Source organism: Megascapheus bottae, chromosome 2 (assembly GCF_031878675.1).
Source record: "Megascapheus bottae isolate mThoBot1 chromosome 2, mThoBot2.hap1, whole genome shotgun sequence".
Lineage (NCBI taxonomy): Eukaryota > Metazoa > Chordata > Mammalia > Rodentia > Geomyidae > Megascapheus > Megascapheus bottae.
Genome location: NC_143510.1, coordinates 1,013,877 through 1,027,211, shown reverse-complemented (window position 1 = coordinate 1,027,211; position 13,335 = coordinate 1,013,877).

Below are 13,335 nucleotides of genomic sequence, written 5' to 3'. Positions count from 1 at the left end.
GGAATGGAACTCCTGTCTTTGTGCATGCTAGGCAAGCACTCTAACATGAGGCCAAACTCCTGGACTCAGTCAGTACTATTTTTTTTTCTTTGCCAGTCCTGGGCTTGGGCTCAGGGCCTGAGCACTGTCCCTGGACTTTCTCAAGGCTAGGGCTCTACCACTTGAGCCACAGTACCATTTCTGGCTTTTTGCTACGTATGTGGTACTGAGGAATCAAACCCGGGTCTTCATGCATGCTAGGCAAGCACTCTACCACCAGGCCAAACTCCTGGACCACAGTCAGTACTTTTAAGTGTGGATATTAGGGCCAAGAGAAAGAGAGGAAGAGCTCCAAAATACCAAGAAACTGTCTGGAGTTCATGTTCTGTTTAGTTAAGGCCAGAACTACCTTGGAACAAACATACAACTGCTTATTTGAGCACAAAACAAGAAGGGCAATTGTTCTTAATTTCCACCAGGTACACTAACTCTCTCAGGCTTCCTGAGACGCCTCTCTAGTATTCCACCTCTCTGGTCGACCTGCTCTTCCTCCTCCTCTTCCTCATTCATCACCAGTGCTCTTTCTGTCTCTATTCTTTCAATCTCTCCGTATCTCTGTTTCTCAATCCCCCCCCCCTACTCTCCATTTATGTCTTCCTGGACATTTCTGACTCCCTCTGTCTCTTTCTTAGGAGTAACTCGGAAGTGCAGGGCCTCTCAGCCACCTGCAAGCAAGAACGGCAGACACGTGCCTGCAGGCACAGGTTTGATCAGGACTTGCGAAGCCAGCGTGGTATGTTCTAACTGGACAATGATCTGCGGAGATTATAAAGCTTCAAGTGCTTTTCAGGCTGAAGATATATAAACCTTCGGCCAATCAGAGGGTAAGTTCCAAGTGTGTAATTGTGTTCCATTGAAAAAGAGAATTTGGTTGACATTACGAGTATTTTTTTTCTTTTTGTCAATCATGGGGCTTGAATTCAGGGCCGAGCACCGTCCCCGAGATTTTTCACTCAAGGATAATGCTCTATCACTTTGAGACACGGTGCCACTTTCATGAGTATTTTGTTTAAATACACATGAATTCCATATTGCTTCAAAGTAGGAGGAGGATCTGTGGTTGTTCATAAATGTAGAGAGTAAATAAAAGATCTTTCCTACCATACATTTAAGAGCCATGCTATTTTTTGTGGCTTTTTTTTCCTGGGGTTTGAACTATGATCCTCAGATCTCAGCCTTCTCAGTAGCTAGGATGACAGATGTGAGCCCAGCATCTGGCTTTTCTCTTTTTAAATTAAATCGAGTAGTAGTTAATTGGAAATAAGTGCCTCATGGACTTTCCTATCTGGGATGGCTTTGAACTGTGATCCTCAGATCTCACCCTCTTGAGTAGCTAGGATGACAGGCGTGAGCCCTGGCACCTGGCTGAAGCTATGCTAAAGTAAGGCTATGAATTTTCCTATTAAAAGTAACCTAAGCATTCTCTCTCTCTCTGTGTCTCTCTCTCTCCCTGTGTCTCTCTGTCTGTCTGTCTGTCTGTCTGTCTGTCTGTCTGTCTCTCTCTCTCTCTCGCTCTCTCCCTATCTGACTTATTAATATCACAAGTAGGATTAACATGAAAATTTCATAAATGCAGATAGTGTATTTTGGTCCAATTTACCTCATCTGTCATGTTCCTTGGCCCTCCTCCTCCACTTTTAATTCTAAAAATAAAAGAAAATGGGACAGTTGGGTGCCAGTGGTTCATGCCTGTAATCCTAGTTACTCAGGAGGCTGTGATCGGAGGGTCATGGTTTGAAGCCAGCCTGGGCAGGAAACTTCACTCCATGAGACTTTTATCTCTAATTAACTACTTAAAAACTGGAAGTAGCTAGCCGGCCGCTTGTACTCATGCCTGTAATCTTAGCTACACAGGAAGCTGAGATCTGAGGATCGAGGTTCAAAGCCTGGGCACTAATGTCCGTGAGACTCTTATTTCCAATTAAATATCAGAAAACTGGAAGTGGCTCTGTGGCTTAAGGCGTAAAGTGCTAGCCTTAAACTGAAGAGCTCAGGGACAGTGCCCAGACCCAGAGTTCAAGTCCTATGATTGACAAAACAACAACAAAACCTAGAAGTAGAGCTGTGGCTCAAGTGGTAGAGCACCAGCTTTGGATGGGAAAAGTCAAAGGATGATGCCTAGGCAGGCCCTTGGATCAAGTCTCATTCACTGATGCCATTTTCTCAGCTTTGTTGCTTTCATTACTTTTAAAAACTAAGAATCGAGTAGTTCACAGCTCCTGTCCTGTGATGCGTCTGCACAGCCAGAGTTGCTCATTGTTCTCAGATGCAGGCTCAGCCACACAGTGCCCATTCCCAGACTTAAGTTGGATCTCAAGGTAGCCTCAAAACCCCCTCACTCATGCCTCAGTGTCTTCAGAAGTCTGTTCTGAAAAATAACCCTCTGACTCCGAGCATGCTAGCACACTTGTCTGTTTCATCATTTATGTCATGTACGTAGAGCTCTCTCATTATTCATCACGGGTGACAGATAGACACACTGTGGGACTGACTGACCATCTGGCCCTCTCACTCTGTGCCAATACCAGGACTTGACCTCAGGGCCTGGGCACTGTCTATTCTATTTTTTTTTTGCTCAAAGCTGACACTCTACCACTTGAACTGTAGCTCCATTTCTGGTCAATTGGAAATAAGAGTTTCATATATGTGTCTGCTGAAGCCGTCTTTGAATCAATATCCTCAAATCCTAGCTACTCAACTCCTTGATTAGCTAAGATAACAGGCATGAGCCACCATACAGTCTCATCATTACTTTGGGAGAGCGCATCTGTCTGTCTGTCTGTCTTTTTTCTCTCTATATATATATAGGTAGATATAGATCTTTCTCTCCACACACACACACACACACACACACACACACACACACACACGTTTCTCCTGATTTTTGAACCATTCATGGTGTTTTCACTGAACTCCGGAGAACAAATTCAGAAAAGATCTTAGTTTTTGAAAGACTTTAGTAGCTGTGTTGGGTAGAAGCTGGCTTCTGAGAGGGATCTATAGATTGCTCTGTTGTAAACCAGACAAGGAAGTGTACCCTGACTCACCTCCTTTGCATGTGGGTGCAGAGGGTCTCAACTGCAATTATCCCTGGGGAGAAGGACTTTCTTGGTACCCCTGAACATGGGTGCTTTCAGGCCTGTTCTGATCAGAAAGAGAGAACAAGGCAGGGTTTGGAGTATACCCAAACCTAGCTACTCAGGAGGTTGAGATTTGAGGCTCGAGATTCAAAGCCAGTCTAGGAAGACAAACATGAGTTAACCAGCAAAAGACTGGAGGTGGAGCTATGGCTCAAGTGGTGAAGTACAAGCCTTGAGCAAAAAAGCCAAATCAGAATGTGAAGTCTTGAGTTCAAGCCCCAGTATTGGCGCTTGATCTCCCTCCCTCCTCCTCCCTCTCTCCTATCTCAAACACAGAAAGAAAGAAAGAGAAAAAGAGAGTGACAGCTAGATGCCATGGCTCATACCTGTAACCTTAGCAGCTAAGGAAACTAAAACCTGGGGATGTTGGTTTGAAGCCAGTCCAGGAAGACAAAACCCAGATTCTTTTTTTTTTTTTCCTTCTAGTCCTGGGCTTGAGCTCAGGACCTGAGCACTGTCCTTGGACTTTCTCAAGGTTAGAGCTCTACCACTTGAGCCTCAGCACCACTTCCAGCTTTTTTTCTATGTATGTGGTACCGAGGAATCGAACCCGGGTCTTCGTGCATGCTAGGCAAGCACTCTACCACTAGGCCAAACTCCCGGCCCCTCAAGATTCTTATCTGCCACTAACCCACAAAATGTCAGGAGTGGAGGTGTGCCTCAAATAGTAGAGGACCAACCTTGAGTGAAAAGCAAGAAAGGAAGGAAGAAAAAGAATTATTTTTCCAGTCCTGGGGCTTGAACTCAGGGCTTGAGTACTGTCCTTGGGCTTTCTTAAGGCTAGAGCCCCATCACTTGAGCCACAGCTCCACTTCCGGCTTTTTCTATGTGTGTGGTAACAAGGAATTGAACCCAGGTCTTCATGCATGCTAAGTCAAGCCCTCACTCTATCACGAGGCCAAACTCCTGGCCCCAAGAAAAAGAATTTCTATAGCTATCCGACTATTTGGCAATCTGGATCAGAATAGAAATAGTCTAGATTACTGACAAAATATATTTAAGAATCAATATTTGGGGAGATAAGCATGAGCATTTCCTGACTACTAATTGTCACAAAGACCACATGTATATTTGACCTCATTCTCTCTCCAACATAGATTACTAATGGAAAGTTCATGGTGGCAGAGGAAAAGTCTGTAACCTCCACTTCCAGAGGAAAAAAAAAAATCCCAAGCCAAGCACTGAATCCAGTTATTCTAAGTTGTGTCTGAGTGACACCCATTGGTCAAGAAAAAAAATTGATTTACAGATTTGCAGGTAACTCAGAAAAGCACAAGAGAATGAACAGGAAGGTCATTAACAAATTGAGATCATGCTCAGGAAAGCTTTCTTCAAATGACATGTTTCTCTCCACGTTGATACTGAAAATTACTTTTTGTTTTTCTTTGGGCTGGTACTGGGAGTTGAACTCAGGAGTTTTTGTTTTTGTTTTTGTTTTTTTCCATTCAAGGCTAGTGCTCTACCATTCATTTTTTTATTAAAGAATTTATTAACATTGATTTTTACATCATATTTCAAATGACATGTTTAACAAACAAGAATTCAAGAAGGGAATCTCTATATACAATCACTGGCACTTAGTTTTTAGAACTTAATCAAAATTAGGCTAAGGGTTTGTCTATCATAGATACATGTTAATTTATGAAATAAAACAGTATGTCTATAGAGTCATAGGTTTTTATGTCTATATAGTTATGTTTATATTTCCATTACCATGCTCATAGCATTGGGTATGCAAATATTGAGTCCTTGCTCTTGTACTCTTTGGATCTAATAGCCACATATTAAGGATACCAGGTGCCTTTTACTCTACCATTTTTTAACAGTCTCTACAGAGTAAAAAATTTCCTGTTTCTAGATAATGAGAAAACATCTCATTTATCCTTGGAAAGGTAAAAGATTCCTTTTAATGTGTTAGGACAGAAAAAGAAAGGTTAGTGATTAGAGATGGGGTTGAAAAGCTTCCTAGGGTATTTGTTAATAGTAGCAATAACATTTTGTTTAAAATATTATTAGACTACATAGAGAATTTTATTTCTCTGAGTTTTTGTTTTGGTTTTTCCCCATGCTGGGGCTTGAACTCAGGGCCTAGAGGTTATCCCTGAGTTTTTTGCTCAAGGGTAGTACTCTGCTATTTGAATCATGACCCCCTTCCAGCTTTTTGATTATTAATTGATGATAAGAGTCTTGTGGACTTTTCTGTGTAGGCTGACCTCAGACTCATCGTCAGATCTCAGCCTCCTGAGTAGCTAGGATTACAGGAGTGAATTACCAGTACCTGGCTTCTAGAGTAGAGAAAAGCTTGCTTTTTTCCTCGATAGTGAGACACATCTCACTTACCTTTAGAAAGGCAAGAGGTTCCATTGAAATATGTGAGGGTAGGTGAGAGAGAGATTATTGACTAGAGATAGATTGAATAAGCCTCTTAGGGGTGTTCGTTATAGTAATCATTAGTAATAGGAAGCTATTATGAATATTAATTTCTAATATTAGAAAATACGGGATTCCCTGGTGAGCTTCATTTTTTCCGTATTTTGAAATCGATGTCACAAACCTCTTTCATTTTGTTGATTACTTGCTCAGGATTGTTTTCCTGCTCTGTATGGGCGTGTCTTGGTTGGTAGCTCTCAGAACGATTCTTTTTAAACATCTTCCCCATTAAAAGCTGCTATTAAAAAGGTGATATGGAGAGGCATTACAGTTCCCTACATCAAGTAAGGCGTCTATTTCCTTCTGGACGGTGTCACCCCTTCCCTCGCTCTCTCCCAGTGTCCCACTCCTGCTCAGAAAAGTTCCTTCACCAACTGCGTTAGAACCGAATCGAAACCCAGCAGCATCTGGATCAGGTCCTTTGTCTCTGTGGTGTCAAAGGAGGGGCCAGGTACCTGGGTGTGGGGTTAATAAGGTCTCTGGCTACCTGCGCGTCACTGCAGCCCCCGGAGCCAACCAGGAGGCTCCACACAGCCTGCTCCAGGGCTGCACGAGCGTCTTAGCCCCTCTGATTGGATGCTCATGAAGGTGCACACCTCCAAGGTTCAATCAAGCCATTTGTTCACATGTTCCAGGGACACACCGGCAGGGGATACCCCGAGACCCGAGCACGGGTGGGCTCCAGCTCATGATGAGGGGTGCAGAGCCTCGAGACAAGGACCTCTGCCCTGATGGCTGACCCAGGCAGTGTGCTCTCCAAATCTCCAGAGACATATTAAAAGCATTTTTCCTAGAGTTTGCCCTGATAAAACTGGAGAAATACATACAGCTAGCTATATACACACATGCATATTAAAGTACATACGTGTATCTGTAAGTCCTGAAGAATATGCGTGTACCTATTATCTACCTATCACCTATCTGTTTAGAGTGCATGTATGTTGTAAAGTATATGTGTGTCTACTATGTATCATCCATCTATTTACTCATGTACCCCTAATCCCCACCCGCATCTGTCTGTCTGTCTGTCTGCCCGTCTGTCTGTCTATCTATCCATATCTATATGTATGTATCTACTATCATATGTTCATCATTATCATCTATCATCTAGCCATCCTCTAGTCTCTCTCTCCCTCAGAATCTCCTGCAAATCAAAGTTTCAGATGCCAGAAAATCCATTTAGAATGATCCCCCTTGGAACAGAGGCAAATGTTGTAAGATTGCAGGAGAAGCCATCCATTTTTCAGGGCATGGGGGTGGGGAATGAACATGCACAAAGGTAGAAGTAGAAAGAGAGAGAGAGGAGGAGAGCAAGAGAGAGCAGGCAGAGGTGAGGGGACGAGTCTTGTGGGAATCTTCTCTAGGAGATAATGTCTGTATTTCCTAAGTGGAGCTGGAGGGGAGGTCATGAATTATGAATCCTTTGTGTAATTTTTCTCATTCCTCACGTAGCCTGGAAAAACAGCCCACCTCTCCTGGCTTCTGTATCAGTCTCTCTTTCTTGATCCTATACTGATGAAACATGGAGAAAGAAATGTCAGGTGGAGATGGTTATCTGGAAAGAAGAGATTACTATGTACAGATTGATTGACTTCCTAGAAGACAGAGGCCAGCATTTATAATATCTTCGACATGGGAACCATAAAGTATCCTGTGTCTTTTAGACTACGTACAGTGAGTGAATACTCACCAGCCTGCTTTGAAGCCATCATCTAGTGCTTTCAATAGTTTCTAATTTGAGAGTCTCATTTTTTCCTCAATCTGCACCTATTGTAAGCAGTCTTCCAGCTAGTCTTTCTTTGAGCCCCTCTGCCCCCGACCCTGTGAATATCAGAGACAAGGCTCAGGCCTGTTCCTGGCTCTACATCGACCAGCACTTTATGTAAGTAAGCAGGATGAGGCTTGGTGAAATAGACATATAAGCCCAAGAATCCATTTCTTAAATTAAATTAATTAATTAATTTATACTGTACTAGAGCTTGAATTCCAGACGTTGTGCTCTTGATTGGCTTTTCTGCTCAAGGCTGGCACTCTACTACTCAAGCCATACTTCCAGCTTTTTGTTGTTATTGTTGTTGTTGTTAGTTATAAGGCTTGAACTAAGGGACTGGGTTCTGTCCTTGAGCCTCTTTGCGCTCAAGGCTAGCACTCTACCACTTGAGCAACAGCACCACTTCCAGTTTTTAGGTGGTTAATTGGAGATAAGAGTCTCACAGGGACTTTTCTGCCTGAATTGACTTCCTGCCGGAATCCTCAGATCTCAGCCTCCTGAGTAGCCAGGATTACAGATGTGCCCAGCCATTTCAAGGATCTTTTTGCAGATTAGTTGGAAATAAGAATCTCATGGCCTTTTCTGCCCAGGCTGGCTTTGAACCATGATCCTCAAATCTCAGCCTCTGGAGTAGCTAGGATTGTAGATGTGAGTCATCAATGTCTGGCCCCACAAGCCTGCTTTGAAAAAACATGTACAAATGTATTTACAATACTCCTCCCTCATTCCTTACACTTTCAATCTTTTGCAACTTGGTTTAAGCACGTTTTTCCATTTTGGTTTGTAGTGTATTAGAGAAGGGGCAGATCCACAATGGGACCTAATATTATTTCAATATCATCATCATCATCATCATCATCATCATCATCATCATCATCATCATCTTGTGTCTTGGTACTGGGGCTTGAACTCAGGACCTTGTATTCTTGCTTGGCTTTTTCGCTCAAGGCTGGTGCTCTAATCATGTGGAGTACAACTCCAGTTCTGGTTTTTTGTTGGTTAGAGATAAGCGTCTCTCAGATTTGCTTATATTGTCTTTGAACTGTGATCCTCAAAGCTCAGCCTCCTGAGGATCTAGGATTACAGGTGTAAGCCACCAGAGCCAGACATAGAAAGCCAATTAATTTATTAATTTATTTGCCGGTCCTGGGGCTTGAACTCGGTCCTGAGCACAGTCCTTGGGCTTTCTCAAGGCCAGAGTCCTACCACCTGAACTGTATCACAACTTCGAGCTTTTTTTTTTTTAATGTGTATGTGGTACCAAGGAATTGAACCCAGGGCTTCTTGCAGGCTAGGCAAGCACTCTACCACTAGGCCAAACTCCTGGCCCCAAAAGCCAAGTTTTTAAGCTAAGGAGTATGAACTCTCCCAGAGAACTTCAGTTACTTTGACATAAGATGCTAATTAATTTAGGGGAGACGAGAATCCTGCGTCCACTTGTAGTCATGTCTGGGATTTCTCAGTGGATTCAGAGGGGCAGAAGCTTCTTGAATCCGTGAGGATGCCTGTTGAGTTACAATGGTCCCCCTGGCCTGGCTACACTGGTCTCAGCAGAGAAGAAGCCGGAACCTGGGTGGGGAGTGAAGGTGACAAGTCTTTTAAAGTTATTTTGAATGTTCTGGGGGACATAAAAATATTTCTCTTTTGACCATTTGTAGAATCAGGATTTGTGAATATTTGTGTCTTTATTCATGGAAGCCACTAGAAGTGAGCAGAAAAGTGATTTATGCCTAATAGCAGTACACACCCATTGTCTAATTACTTGTGTTAAGTATTAAGGATTCGTGGAAAAAAACGTGATCTTTTCTAATGATTTTCATACTAGAATGTAAAACACTAGCTAAAGTGTCACTGTATCTTAATTTTATTTAGTTTAATTAATTATTAGCAAATTTTTCCATTGTTGAAATATTATTTTTATCGCCAGCTAAAATTACTATTTTGGTTTGCATCACAAACTCATAAGTGGTTTGGTAAAATATGAAAACATCTCAAAATTTCCCTTGAGATGCACTGATACATATTGGAATAATTTTTCTATTCCACTGGGTAAAACATGGAGAATTTGGCTCTTCTATTAATTCTTACCTCAGCAGATATTTTTTTGGAGACAAGGATAATTGCCATAACAGAAATAATTTTTCCTGTTCTATAAGGAGCTGTTTCTAGTGTTTTGAACTATTTTGGCTTTGCAAAATCCATACAAAATAGAAGTGGAGATATTTTTTGAGATTGAACATAGCACTCTACTAGATAATGAGAATAAAGAGGTTCCCTTCCTCAGCCACTGTGCTGGAAGGGGAAATTTTTTAAGAATTTAAAAGTTATTTATATTTAATTCTTAAAAATTAAGAATAGGGGCTGGGAATGTGGGTTAGTGGTAGTGTGCTTGCCTAGCATGCATGAAGCCCTGGGTTCCATTCCTCAGTACCACATACACAGAAAAAGCTAGAAGTGGAGCTATGGCTTAAGTGGTAGAGTGCTAGCCTTGAGCAAAACAAGCTCAGGGACAGTGCCCAAGCCCTGTGTTCAAGCCCCATGACTGACAAAAATAAAAATTAAGAGTAGTTGAAAATATAGTTTTCTTGCAGTGCTGCAATTTTAAGTAAAACTGGAAGGCTAAACTAGAAACCAGTTAGGGGCACACACCTATAATCCTAGCCATTCAGGAGACTGAGATCTGAAGATTGCAGTTCAAATCCAGACAAAGGACAGACAAATTTATCTTCAATTAATCAGTAAAAAAGAGTTGGGAGCGCAGCCTAGTGGCAGAGTTCTTACCTAGCATGCACAAAGTCCTGGGTTCAATTCCTCGGTACCACATACACAGAAAATGCCAGACATGGTGCTGTGGCTCAAGTAGAAGAGCACTAGCCATGAGCAAAAAGTGTCCAAGGACCATGCCCAGGCCCTGAGTTCAAGCTCCAAGTACTTGCACAAACAAAACACGGGCAAACAAAAAAGGAATGCTGTCTAATAAAGCCAGCCTCGAGGCATAGAGGAAGAAACTAGCCTCAGTAGGTTCTTCTAAGATCAATTGTGTGAACTGACAGTCCAATGACCTCGAACTCTCAGTATTTTGGGGAATCATTCCTTTGACCCCATGCTTCCTTAATCTGCCACCATTGGTATGGAATGATACTGGCCAGAAGATTGGGAAAAAAATCAATTGCATTTTTACACTATTTCATATTAAGGAAGCAATTGACATCCTAAAACTCAAACAATATTTGCATTGTTCTGCACTGCTCTATCATCTAATCTGAAGCTCTTCCACAAGTTGAAAGATTAAATATTATTTTCAGTGAGCAAAGGAAATGACTTATTTGATACCTAGCAATTAAGCTTTTGCAAGTGCACAGGGTGACATATCTTATTTGATTTATACCAAACAAAGGCAAAGCAAGATAGTTGAAAAGGATTGAAAGAATAGATTTTGTCAAGTTAAGTATAATCCTAAGCAAACCCAAGCATTTCTAAGTACACACAACATAAGAAAGCTCAGACTCTCTATTTCTAGACAGGGATTATATTGTTAAAACTTTTTTTTTAAAAAAGAAAGTCTTGATAGTTATGTCAAAGGAACCATTAATACAAAAAAAGAAGAAACAGAGAATACCTTTTATGGATATGTTTATGCTTTTGCTGGCTGACTGGAAATGAAAACACCTTTGGTTGTTCCTGTGAAATAAGTATGGACATGAATTTTTCTTAGCCATGTGCAGCTATGGCTGACAAATCAAGTTATGTCAAGCAAGCCAGCAGCCGACCATTTTTACTATCTGTGGCATACATAGTTCTGGGATTAACAGGTACAGAATCATAGAATTGTGATAGTTGGGCACTGGTGGGTCTGTTTGTAATACAAGGAAGCTGAGATCTAAGCATCTTAGCCAGGGTAGACAAAATTCAGAGAGGCTCTTATTTCTAATTAGCCTGCACGCCCCTCCCCCCGCAAACCTGAAAGTGGCTGTGTGATTCAGATGGTAAAGGATGAGCCTTGAATTGAAAAGGTAAGGGAAAGCGTTCTGGTCCCAAGTTCAAGAACAGACATAAAAAAACCAAACCAAACTAAACCAGCACAACAGAATCATAAAGCTTACCTCAGGGAAGAGGACTGTGTCCACCTCGTTTCCTATCTAAGTCTGTAGATGAGGAAACCTCGATAGAAGACATCAAATGGCTTGTTAAGTTTCAAATAATGAGAGATAACAAGCATTTAGGGTAGGTCGCCCTGTGCTGCAGCTACCATGTCAACTGGACACTGCCCCCGGCCATCTCTGCCACCCAGCCCATGTTACAGACATTTATGTGGTTCAACGGTGTGCCAGAAACAATGTGGGAGGCGGGTGACTCACTGGAAGGATACCTTCCTGGTCCCTCCCTCCGGGAGTAGTTAATTTCCCATGAGTCCGGACTCATCTCCACTCATGCTTTGACTTTTAAAATGGAAGTGCTAGGATACCACTTCTGAGGAGCCTCAGGAGGCCGGAGTTTCTGCTTTCCTTCTCTTAGCTGCTTGCAGCTGGCCATGCCAAGGAGACCCAGCAAACCGTCTTGAAGATGAGAAGCCATATGGCAGAGGATTGAGATACCCCAGCAACACTTCCAGCCAAGTACTAGACAAGTACATGAGTCAAGGAAGACCAGCCCAGCCCCCATCCCAGTTACCAACTGACGCCATATGCAGGAGTGTGCCCATTTCGTGCCGTGGAGTACACCCACCTGTGCTCAGAAGTGGGCCAAGCTGTGGCTGGGAGTTTGGCCTAGTTGTAGAGTGCTTGCCTAGTATGCACAAAGACCCGGGTTCGATTCCTCGGTACCACATACATAGAAAAAAGCCAGAAATGGTGCTGAGGCTCAAGTGGTAGAGCTCTAGCCTTGAGAAAGTCCAAGGACAGTGCTCAGGCCCTGAGCACTGCTCAGGACAGTGCTCAAGCCCAGGACTGGCAAAAAAATAAAAAAAAGAAGTGGGCCAAGCTGGCTCTTGACTCAGACTCAGGGAAAAATAAAAAGGTGTCCTTGTAGGTTTCAAACTTGAGAAGGGGGCTACATAGGTAAAATAGCAAACAGATCCACTCCCAAAGTACAAGAGAATAACAGAAGAAAGAGAGACTGTACCAGAGATCTCACACATGGGTAAGGAACAGAAACACAGAAGCCATCCTTTAAGAAGTGGAAAATGGGCCAGGAATGTGGTCTAATGGTAGAATGCTTGCCTGGCAGGCATGAAGCTCTGGGTTTGATTCTTCGGTACCACCTACACAGAAAAAGTGGAAGTGATGTTGTGGTTCAAGTGGCAAAGTGCTAGCCTTGAGCAAAAAGGAGCTCAGGGATAGTGCCAAGGCCCTGAGTTCAAGTCCCAAGAATAGGGGGAAAACAGGAAAGGAAAAGGAAGAGAAATGGGAGAGATAAGTCAGGTGTGGTGGTGGCACACACAGGGGGAGCATAAATTCAAGGCCAGCCTGAGCTACACAGAGAGACTTGTTTGTTTCAAACAAACCAAAAGAAGAAATTAAAGGAGGGAAAGAAGGAAGGAAGGAAGGAAGGAAGGAAGGAAGGAAGGAAGGAAGGAAGGAAAGAAGGAAGGAAGGAAAGAAAAAAGCAATCAAGCAAGCAGGGAGGGAGGGAAGGAAGGCAAAAGAAAGGAAGGAAGAAAAAACAATAATGTGTTCCCCGTTCTTCCTCTTCCCTCTTCCTTCTTTAGTATGGGTACTTGGATTGTATTCAAGACCTCATGTTCTCATTTGGCATTTTAGCTCTAAACTGATGTGCTGCCAGTCGAGTCACACTTCCACTCTGGCTTTCGCTGGTGAAATGGAGATAAGAGTCTCTTGGATTTGTCTTCTCTTAGATTTGTCTTTGGGGCTGGCATTGGACCACGATCCTCAGATCTCAGCCTCCTGAGTAGCTAGGATTACAGGCCTGAGCCACTGGCATCAGGCATTGGTTCCA